This window comes from Cupressus sempervirens, chromosome 11 (genome assembly GCF_028749045.1).
Source record: "Cupressus sempervirens isolate cs-2001-9-10 chromosome 11, ASM2874904v1, whole genome shotgun sequence".
NCBI lineage: Eukaryota > Viridiplantae > Streptophyta > Pinopsida > Cupressales > Cupressaceae > Cupressus > Cupressus sempervirens.
The window spans coordinates 653415850-653426757 of NC_143128.1; the positions used below are offsets into that span (position 1 = coordinate 653415850).

The window sequence follows — 10908 nt, forward strand, 5'->3', positions numbered from 1 at the left end:
TATACTTGTTTTGAAACTTCTTTTCATTTTCAGCGTGGAGGGTTCTATTTTTCTACTTTTAGGCCTGCGTGAGATATATTTTAAAAGATGCCTTTCTATTCCTTCCAAGGCATTGGGTGTCTTTGGAGCTGATTGCTTGTGTGGAGTGCTCTTTGGTCGCCCCTATCTCTATGCGTGGATAGGTCCTTTTTGTTTGCAATCTCCTTCAACACTCGAAGGACTTGCTTCCTCTTTGTAACACAGTGGGAGGCTTGTTTCATGGCATGAGTCATCTCTGTTGTTTTGGCAATAGTGGAGTTTCTTGTCTTAGCACTGACTGCATGTGGCTTCTCTTGCAATCTGCTTGGGTTTTTTTTTTAAACTCCCATGCCTTTGACTGCATTTCTAACTTGTGTGTTTCTACTGAAGCATTTGCAGGGCGACACTCCCCTGAAGAATATGGACAAACTGGCCAATTATAATCCCTTAGAGCACTGCAAAATTTTGGAACCTGAGGATCAATTGCAGCAAACAGTGCACTTCTTGCACCTTCTTGAGCATTAAAAAGAAAATATGGAATCAGGTGGTAACTAGTTTGAATTATTGATGGTAAATCCTGTGCTACATTTGTCATAACTACCCTCGGAGAAACACACACTACATTAACACCCGCTTCAGAAGGTAGTTTTTTCTGTAGCACGCCGCTAAACATAATCTCTGCAAGTTTGCTTCCCAAATAACTAGCAGTACTACTGTATTTCCTCTTTCCAGATGTAATATTCAAGTCCTCGGGATGCATGAATCCTAATTGATGCATATTAGAGTTGACATTCACTACTCGTGAAGGAGAACCTTTGATTAGAGAGGGTAGCAACAAAAGTGTAAGTAGTGCTAGTGACTGATGATTCACTTGCAGATGTTCTTCAAAGCCATCTTTAGAAAATTCCTGAGGTGTTCCAATCGAGAAAATGCCTACATTGTTGATGAGAACATTTAAAGTACCTTGTTGGGCATTCCATGCCATTGCAAAATTCCTAACAGAATCAAGGAAAGGAGATCCAACTCCATCATTCCCTTCTGTTTAGACATCATTCCATGTATTTAAAGATAACATCTGCTTTAGAAGACTTCCCTCTGTTTCCCTTTCTAACCTCTGCTAAGTGCAATGGTGATACAGGCATCACCAAGAAGGCTTTCTAATTCAATTGTTTCTATCAAATCTGAATTCCATATGTGACTCCTATTTTTTATTTTGACATCTTTGAAACTCTTCCATATTTCATTAATTAACCTACACCCTTCCTCCAAAGTCTCCAGAGTGCAGAAAACTGCTGCATTGTTTTGCATCACTCTCTACCTGTTCAGACAATCATCAGATCTTGAGCCCAAGAGATCATAATAAGATTGTTTGAAAGTGATATATTTGATATCCCTATCTTTATATAGAGCTGTGGCTCAAAGCTTCAAGGTTTTGAGATTGGATCAAGCGTGCTCTACTTTTGATTACATTAATATAAATGCTCCTATGGCCCATCTTATCAAGGAGTCCATAAGCTTCATTTAGCTTATTTGATTTATAGAGCTAGTGAATCACCATTGTGCAGCCTCTAGTTTCCATGTCATTCTTAACCTTGCAATGTCAACTCCATTCAATTCCTCTCCATAATCACCAATACAAGATGCTTTTCCAAATAATTTAGTTTCTCCAACAAGGCTTAGTGCAATTGCACATACTAAAAAGGCTTTTTCCTATTCCATTTGATCCAATCATAAGATTAAGATAGGTCATGGCCTAGATATCAGATGGCTAAATGTCATGAAGCAGTGAATATCAATTTCGACTATGTTGCTAGGTGAATAATCATCCTTTCCTCTTATAAGTTTGATGGAATCAGTCAGACCCCAAAGTGGGTCCAGCTAAGATTATTTTTGTTTTCAGACAACTGATATTCCAAACTGACCTATTGATCATCTCGAACTGATTAGAATCAAGTTTGATCACTGAACGATCAAATAAAACTCATTTTAACTATTGATCTGCAAACTGTCACTTTCTACTAACAGGGCTTGTCAATTGGCTTTAAAAACTGACCCGAACACCTGACTGGGTTCTGAAAATTAGCACACTGATTATTTGTTCATATATTTTCACCTTGTCAGATCTCGTCTCATGAAAAATTCCCAGTCAAAAGATATTTTCCGTCAAAATTGTCTTCTCAGAAATCACCTGCAGAAAAACATGTCAGAAAGCAATAAATTGGACTTGGAACTGGCTTGGAAAACTAGGCAAATGAGCACATGGGGAAATGAAAACTGGGATGCTAGTTCTCTGTCATGAGGAAATTATGGATCTATGATTTGGGCTGATGATGAATAATAGGATGCAAATGGCAAATGCTCAAAGTAGGCCACTTAGATTTTGCAGATTGGAACAATGGCAAGATAGTGATTTTGGCAAAAGAAATTGACCTGGAAAAGTATGTGAATGGATTCATCATGACTTACAAACTAGCACACTTAAAGTATTTTAAGTGAAAAATACATGGGAACAAACCATTTGATCTTTCCAATCACAGATTTCAAGTTATAATGCCACGAACAAGGGTACTAACAAATTTGCAAATGTTGACACCAATTAACAAGTTATAAATTGCGTTTAGAATCACATTGAAAAATTGATCAAACGGATTCGTCAAGAGCTAAAACTTGAAACGTAACAAGTCTCTGACATCTACAATGCAATGCAAAAGGAATTTTCTCATTTTAGTCAATTGGTCAAAAGTTATATCTCATCAAACAGGGCTTCCCAGAATTATGTGCAAATTGCAAAAGTATGAAAATAGTAAACTACCAACTTTGGGGAATTCAAAACCTAGTCAAACGAACTCAAAATGACTCAAAATATGAAACATAGGCTCTCGAGTATGGATACTAGAAACTCCCAAAGTGGTGAGTCCTAAAACATTTCTGGGTGCAAGTTATTTAATTACAAACATAGCCTCCTATCGTTGTTTGACACTTAGGGTAAAATGCAGAAATGACATTAGCTAAAAACAGGGTTTCACCAAATAGCTCAGAATGATGATTTAACTTCATGGAATGGGAGAACATGTTGAATGGAGGGTGTTAGAAACATTGAACACCTCTGGCGCCTTATAGGTACAACTAGTTACATTTGCATTTATGGGGCTTTCATAGGCTTGACTTGATTCAAAATTTTAAATGGATGCTCAAAATGAGAAAGCAATTTTGAGCTCCAACAGTAACTCTGTCTAGGGATGGATGCCACTTGCGGGCATGGCAAGATTTTAAATCTCTAGGAGAAGCATACCACACACCTAACAGCAAAAACTCTCTCGAACAACTTTATTGAAAACAAGAGACTACTCTAACTATGTACACACAATGACCCTAGGCTACTGGAAAGTTTTCAAAACTCCTTACCTCTTTCATAAACCTAATTCTCATTTACATCTCCCTAAGGTAAACTAAAATTCTCATTTCCATTTGTTTCACCAATCAGATCAGCATATTGAAACAAATAACTTGGCAAAACAAAATAACTTCCTTCATTCTCATAGTGCATATAAAATTCAAAGACTATTTCATCTTCATGCTCACTATGAGAAAAAGCATCAGCATGCTCATGACTACACAAACTGAAATGAGAATCAAAATCCAACGATGATTCGTGCACGCTTATTGGAAACACAAAGACTTCATATTCTACATCATTCACCAAGTTGCATGTATTAAAGGCTTGCAACTCACCTTGTGCCTCCGGCTTCAAAAAATACAATGGATCTAAATGAACTTCGTGTATCATGTCATCACATACCAAATTAAATCTGAAACTTACTGAAAAATTATCATCATAGTCTTCAAACAAAGGTTCATCAAACATATGAAAAGAATCTTTATTAAAATTCTCATCAGCAGGAAGTCTACTAGCATCAATATTTTTATCAAAGGAATTGCTAGAGATACTTGTGAATGCATCAAACTCATTAGCATAAGACTCACCAACCTGTAGAGAAGATTTAACTATAGATTCATGTGTACCATTTTTAGTATTCACTTTATTGCATGAATCATCAAATCTCATCTCAAGTAACTGCAGATTACTATCATATAGTCCATCTAGATTAGATAAAAAACCAACTGATCTCTCATCATCATTAGTAACATTAATCATAGGAATTTCTTCATTAAATGTTAAATCAAAATCAAAAGATATCAACAACCTCTTGTTATCATCTCTATAACATAGATCTGATTTAACATCACTCATGACAGTAGTAAATACATCTCTACTGGTCTTCATTTCTTCAAACAAATCTTCATGCTTATGCTAAAAGTCTTCAAAAGAATAACCATGTTGATATGCAGGAGAACAAACATAGGGGTATACATCATACCTTACATCATCCTTACGAGATGCACGCACCAATAAAGGCAAGGTTGAATCACACATTGATACATACCTTTCAAACTCATGTTGTAACAAGGCTAAGACCTCATTAATATTCAACAGATCTCTTTCACAAACTTCTTCATCTTGATTGCAATTATTTCCCAGATAATCTGAAGAACTTATAATAGTGACACCATTAGTCATACAATCTGAACAATTAGTAGTACTTTCACAATACATATCCTCTTCCCTACACCACATCTAGACATTAGATGCGTCGCTACATTCAACTTCATTGCAGGAAGATATTTCAAGACTACTGTTATAACTCTTTTCATTCTCAAACATATTGTCATAGGACTCATCACTTTCACTATGACTATCAACATTTTCAATTTCAACAATACAGTAACCATTCTTTTCTAAATAGCCTTCACATTCTCTAAATACTCTCTCAAAGTATTTGATCTTTTCAAATCTTGCTTTTTCTATCCAATGTACTGAATCAGGCATGAAGACTAATAAAAACACAAAAGCCCATGATAATTCACTAGGTCTTGCTGAAATGGGAAGCTCTAAGATTTCCAACTTGAATTGCATGTAAATTTGAATTGCATCTAAGTCATCTGCACTTCCCACATTCCTTTGGATAGAAGAAATGACTTGACTATGAAGCTTTCCATACAACATAAACAAATTTTCATGTACCTCTTCATAGCTTGACAGAGTATTATCAGATCTACAATCTGAATCCATTTTGACAATGAAATTTCTATCTCTTTATCCTAGTGCTAAAAAACACTGAATAGAGGAAACCCTTTTAAACACTTGACCTTCATGAAAAGAAACATGAAAATCAAAATACCTCAAGTGTTGATGCTAAACTTCGATCTGCTAGTTTGGCATAGGTGCAAGACAAAGATTCCTTCACACCACTGGTCAAATTTTGTAGAGCCACCACCTCCTTTCAAGAGGATAAAGAGATCACTGCTGTGATCTACTTTTACACTTCAATTCTTTATAATAGCAGATTTCAAACAACACTTTAAAACTTATCAAGAATTTAGAATTCCATTCCAAGAAACTATCAACAATTTTAGATCTGTCCATACAACTGAAAGTCCTTCAAAATTTTGTAATGAAATCAACTAGGAACAACTAGTACAGAGATTTGAGAGTCATCACTCACTTATGTGAGAAATAAAACATAATTTGTCACTTGAAAAATCTGAACCAGACCTTCAATGTAGGAGATACTTGCAGATCAATAACACCTTGAAAAGAAAATATACTTTATAAATCAATTCTTGACTCTGGACTTTCTCAACAGCACTTGCAAACTGAACTGAATGAAGATAGACCTATAATAGTTATAGCACATAATTTTCATCCAATTTTACAACATACTGATGTCCATGAATAAAGCTCAACTGGGGTGCATGATATTTGAGTAAGAGACTTGGAAAACACATTAGATAACCTACTACTGCAAATCCTTTATGCACTTCTTCTGCTGTACTGAATCTCTTCTTTTAAATTCTCAAGGTTTGTCTTAAATCTGATTCAATATAGTCCCCAACAGAGTCACCATTTTTTTGGTGTTTGAAAATGTTGGAGGGTTTTCAATTATCCCACTGAGAAAGTGACATAGCTAGGGGCAGCTAACTCCCATTTTCAACATGCCATTTCTGACAATAGGCCAACTATAAGGCATGACCCTTCTTCTACTTCAGGCTCTGCTAAACCTAGGCGGGTAGACCTCAGATTCAAATGATACTGTACTAGTGCAAAAACCTATTCCTGAATCTATTAAGTAGATGAAAACCCCTTATATCTCCTAATAATTCATGACATGACATGGACCTACAGTAGCTAAATGCAGATTTATGACATTCACAAGCTGAGTGAGGGTTACACATTTAGGTCCTTCAACATAAAAAGTAAAGATCGTTTGATTGATAATGTTGATTTCAACAAACCCTCAGATATGTAGCAGCAAAAACTAAGTGACCCTGTAGTTGATCATGTTGTTTAGTGTGGAGCCTGATCAGTCCCCAAGTGGGAGATTGTTAGATTGTGGTGACTGATCAGGAAAGTACTGTACATACATGGTAGCCGACATATTATGGCCGACATATGGCTGACATGTTATAACCCTAAAGCGGTTTAATACTTGTATAAAAAGGGCTTAGGGTTGGGTATTTTTCATGTGTGGTGATACGAAATTGGTTCTTGCGGCGGTATTGAGCTGTAAAGGATTATGGGTTGTAATCAGGTTGTAATCACTGGATTGTAATAAGATCGGACTTGCTGTTTGGTGGACGTAGCCCAGGGATTGGGTGAACCACGTTAAATCTTGGTGCTTTGTGTTCATTTCTGTATGTTCTATTATTTTTTTGTTATTGGTTATATTTGCATGTAGTTTTTATTTCTCTCCGTGGTTTATCCTAACAAGTGGTATCAGAGCAAGGTTGTCTTTTAGTTATCCTCTGTAGGAAAGTCTCATGGTTAAGTGGGAGTCTCACAGTTGAGTGGGAGCAATGGCAGATGAGGGTAAGTTGAGGGTTGACAGGTTTAATGGGTAGAACTTCCAGTTATGGAAGATGGAAATGGAAGACTATTTATATCAGAAGGATTTATGGAAGCCGTTGGAAGGAAAAGCCAAGAATCAGGGAACTATGTCAGAGGCTGAATGGGATCTTTTGGATAGAAAGGCACTTGGAAGCATTCGGTTATGCTTGGCACCATCGGTGACATTTAATATTACAAAAGCAAAGATGACAGAAGATTTGATGAAAACCCTAGCGACACTGTATGAAAAGCCCTCCGCTTCAAATAAGGTATTTCTCATGAAGCGTTTATTTAATATGAAAATGGCAGAAGGTGGATTTGTTGCAGATCATTTAAATGAATTTAATACTATTACTAGTCAATTATCTTCTGTGGGTATCAATTTTGATGAAGAAATTAGGGCTCTCTTGATTTTGTGTTCTTTGCCTGAAAGCTGGAATGGCTTGGTAATGGTGGTGAGTAATTCTGTTCCTGGATCTAGTACCCTAAAATATGATGATGTGATCGGTGTTATTTTAAGTGAGGAAAATCGTAGAAAATCCTTAGGTGGATCTACATCAGGAAGTGCTTTAAATGCACAAAGCAGGGGCAGAATGACTGAAAGTGGAAGTAACTCTGGAAATCATGGAAAATCAAGAGGAAAGTCAAAGGGGAGGAGGTCTCAATCGAGAGGACCAAATGATTGCTGGTACTGTGGGAAACCAGGGCACAAAAAGAAAGATTGCTGGACTCGAAAGAAAAATGAAGGAGATAAATCAGATGGAGACAAAGAGGCAAATGTGGTAAGTAACAAATCCGAAGAGGATTCTTTGCTTCTGTCTTTAGAGAGTGTTGATGATTCATGGGTTTTAGATTCCGGTGCTTCTTTTCATGCTACACCTCATAGAGGTTATTTCATTGATTATGTCCAAGGGGATTTTGGGAAAATTAAGATTAAGTTGCAGAATGGGAATCATTGGCTACTACATGAGGTAAGACATGTTCCAAAGCTGAGTAGGAATTTAATTTCAGTAGGCAACTCGGTGATGAGGGTTGTGTGGTTACTTTTAATGATAAAAATTGGAAGGTTTCAAAAGGTTCCCTTGTAGTAGCAAAAGGTGTGAAAGTAGGCACCTTATATCTTTGTACAGGTCATATTGTTCCTTCTACTTTGATTGTTTCAGAGAAAAATGAATATTCAGGAACAATTACTGCAGTTGAGCAGGGAGAACAAATAGCTGCTGTAGATTCTGATACAGCGTTGTGGCACAATAGACTTGGGAACATGAGTGAGAAAGGTATGAAAGTACTTCATTCAAAGAAAGTTTTACCAGGTCTAAAATGTGTGAATATGGATTTCTGTGAAAGTTGTGTGTATGGAAAACAAAAGAGAGTGAGTTTTGTAAAGACTGGGAAGGAAAACAAAAAGGAGAAATTAGAGCTTGTGCATACAGATGTATGGGGACCAGCTCAGGTATCTTCCCTTGGTGGCTCTCATTATTATGTTACATTTATTGATGATGCAACTAGAAAAGTATGGGTTTATTTCCTTAGACAGAAATCTGATGTATTTCAAACTTGTAAGAAATGGAAATGCTTGGTTGAAAATGAGACTGGTAAGAAATTAAAATGTCTTAGATCTGATAATGGTGGTTAGTATTGCAGTCATGAATTTGAAGATTATTGCTCCACTAATGGTATTCGTAGACAAAAAACTGTTCCAAGGACTCCACAGGAAAATGGAGTGGCTGAACGCATGAACAGGACTATAATGGAGCGCGCAAGGAGCATGAGGTTGCATGTTGGGTTGCCCTTACACATGTGGGTAGAGGCTATCAATACTACAGTATATTTGATTAATAGAGGACCCTCTACTCCTTTGGGCTGTGGTATTCCAGAGGAAGCATGGACTGGTAAGAAGGTGAGTTATTCTTTTCTCAAGACCTTCGGTTGTGAAGCTTTTGCTCATATAGACTCTGAAAATAGAACCAAGCTAGAAGCTAAATCAAAGAAATGTGTCTTTGTTGGATATGGCATTAATGAATTTGGCTATAGGCTTTGGGATTTTGAAAATCATAAAATTATAAGAAGCTGGGATGTCATATTCAATGAAAAAATGTTGTACAAAGATCTGTTGCAGCAACATGAGAAGAAAGAAGATGATTATGTAGTGCTGGATGATACTCCAAAAGCTGATGTTCCAACCATTCCTCATGATGTGCAACAACTGCAACAACAAATACCACACACACCAGTGAATGCTAGACGGTCAACAAGGCCAATTAGACCTCCACAAAGGTTTTCTCCCTCTTTGTATTCTATTTTACTTACTGATGCTGGTGAACCTGAAAGTTATGATGAAGCTGTGCAAGTGGATACTAAGATTTAGTGGGAGTCTACAATGAAAGATGAAATGGACTCAATGAGAATGGAGACAAGATTCAACTGAAACTTCATCATCTGTTGCTCTTTGCATTATTTCCTTGAAATTGTACAGTTGTATGCATGAAATGAAAGACATGAAACAACCTAATAGATCTGAACTATCTGTATTTATCTTCCTACTGCTGTTCATACAAGAAGAATATTGCTAAAGAATGTGGTCATAGTCATGGGAATGCATCAAGAACTAGATCCAAACTCTGGTATCACAGTCATGAGCAGATTTCTTCCAAGGAACTGGAACCCCTACAATGTATAAGAGAAAGAAAGATATAGACAAGAAAGAATTCCCGAATCTATTCTGAAGATGACAAGTGTCCACTTGAAATTCCCTCCTTTCCAAATAAAAAGACTCTCTCTAATCTCTCTCCCCTTTTATCTGATCTTTGTTTTCATCAATTCTTGCAACTGATTTGCAAATGTCTATTTCTGAATGATGAAAACTTGTTGAGTCACCAAAATATCTGATTTTCCCAGTGAAATGCTGGTGAAATTTTAGTTTTTACTGAATGAACACTATCAGAATTCAACCCAAATTGCATTTCAACTATCTTTCAACCACATTCAGGTCATCACCATGTTTAGAAAGAAAATCTGAACTTCCTGGTCTGAATACAATTGAATTCAAGTACCTGAGACAAAACTTCTTGTAGCTCAAACAGACTGCTACCTGTGCAAAAACCAACCTCATATTTGGAAAATTTAGATCTTCCCGATTTCGGTAGTATATTGGAGTGCATATCTAGCCTCCCAGAAATTCCTAGAAAGTCGATTTGAAAAATGCTCCTCTGTTACAAAACCCAAGTCTGCATCCTTAACATTTAAATTTTTTGAAAAATTTAAAAATGAGTCTAAAGTTTAAAACTTTAAAATATAACCCTTTTGAATTTAAAAAGGTTGATGTGCATTTAAAATGATTAAAAATCATTTTGTAAACAAATCTTTAACAAAAATAATAATAAAATATTATTATTTTTAATTCCTCAATATTGCCTTGACCCTTTGAATCTGGGGTCAACCTCCAGTTGACCGACTGCCATGTGGCAGTAACTGATTGGTTGCCCAAACATACATCTGCCACATCATTATTGGGCAGGCCCACTGCCATGTGTCACGAGCCCGCTTTCTCACATTATTTAACCAACGTGCATCTTATTTTTGCGAGAATACGGGCACCACAGGATCTGCCATGTGGCAGCATCCTGTGCCTCTGTCTACAACTGCTTGTCTCTGCCATCTCATCGCATCCGAGTCCTGTGCTCCCACATGGCACAATCCCGCTTTCTCGCTTTATTTAACCTAGGCACAACTTCTTTTCGAGGGGAAGCATGCATGGTCGATCCTGCCATGTGTCATCGTCTCACGCAATCTTTATTCCTAGCACCATGTCACCCTTGATGCATCTTCATTTAAAATATTTCACCGGACCCTACTGATGTCATCGTACAAATGATGCAACATCCAGCACGCAAGGGGCCCACCTCTTTCTTTGCGGCCTTTAAAAGGCATGTCTCTTAAGACAC

The 10908-nt window shown here is 36.9% G+C and overlaps 1 pseudogene; it reads right to left on the reverse strand.

Annotated features, from left to right (window-relative positions):
* Positions 1–268: 268 nt before the first annotated feature.
* LOC149531467 (dehydrogenase/reductase SDR family member FEY-like) lies at positions 269–10493 on the reverse strand (annotated as a pseudogene).
* Positions 10494–10908: the final 415 nt, after the last annotated feature.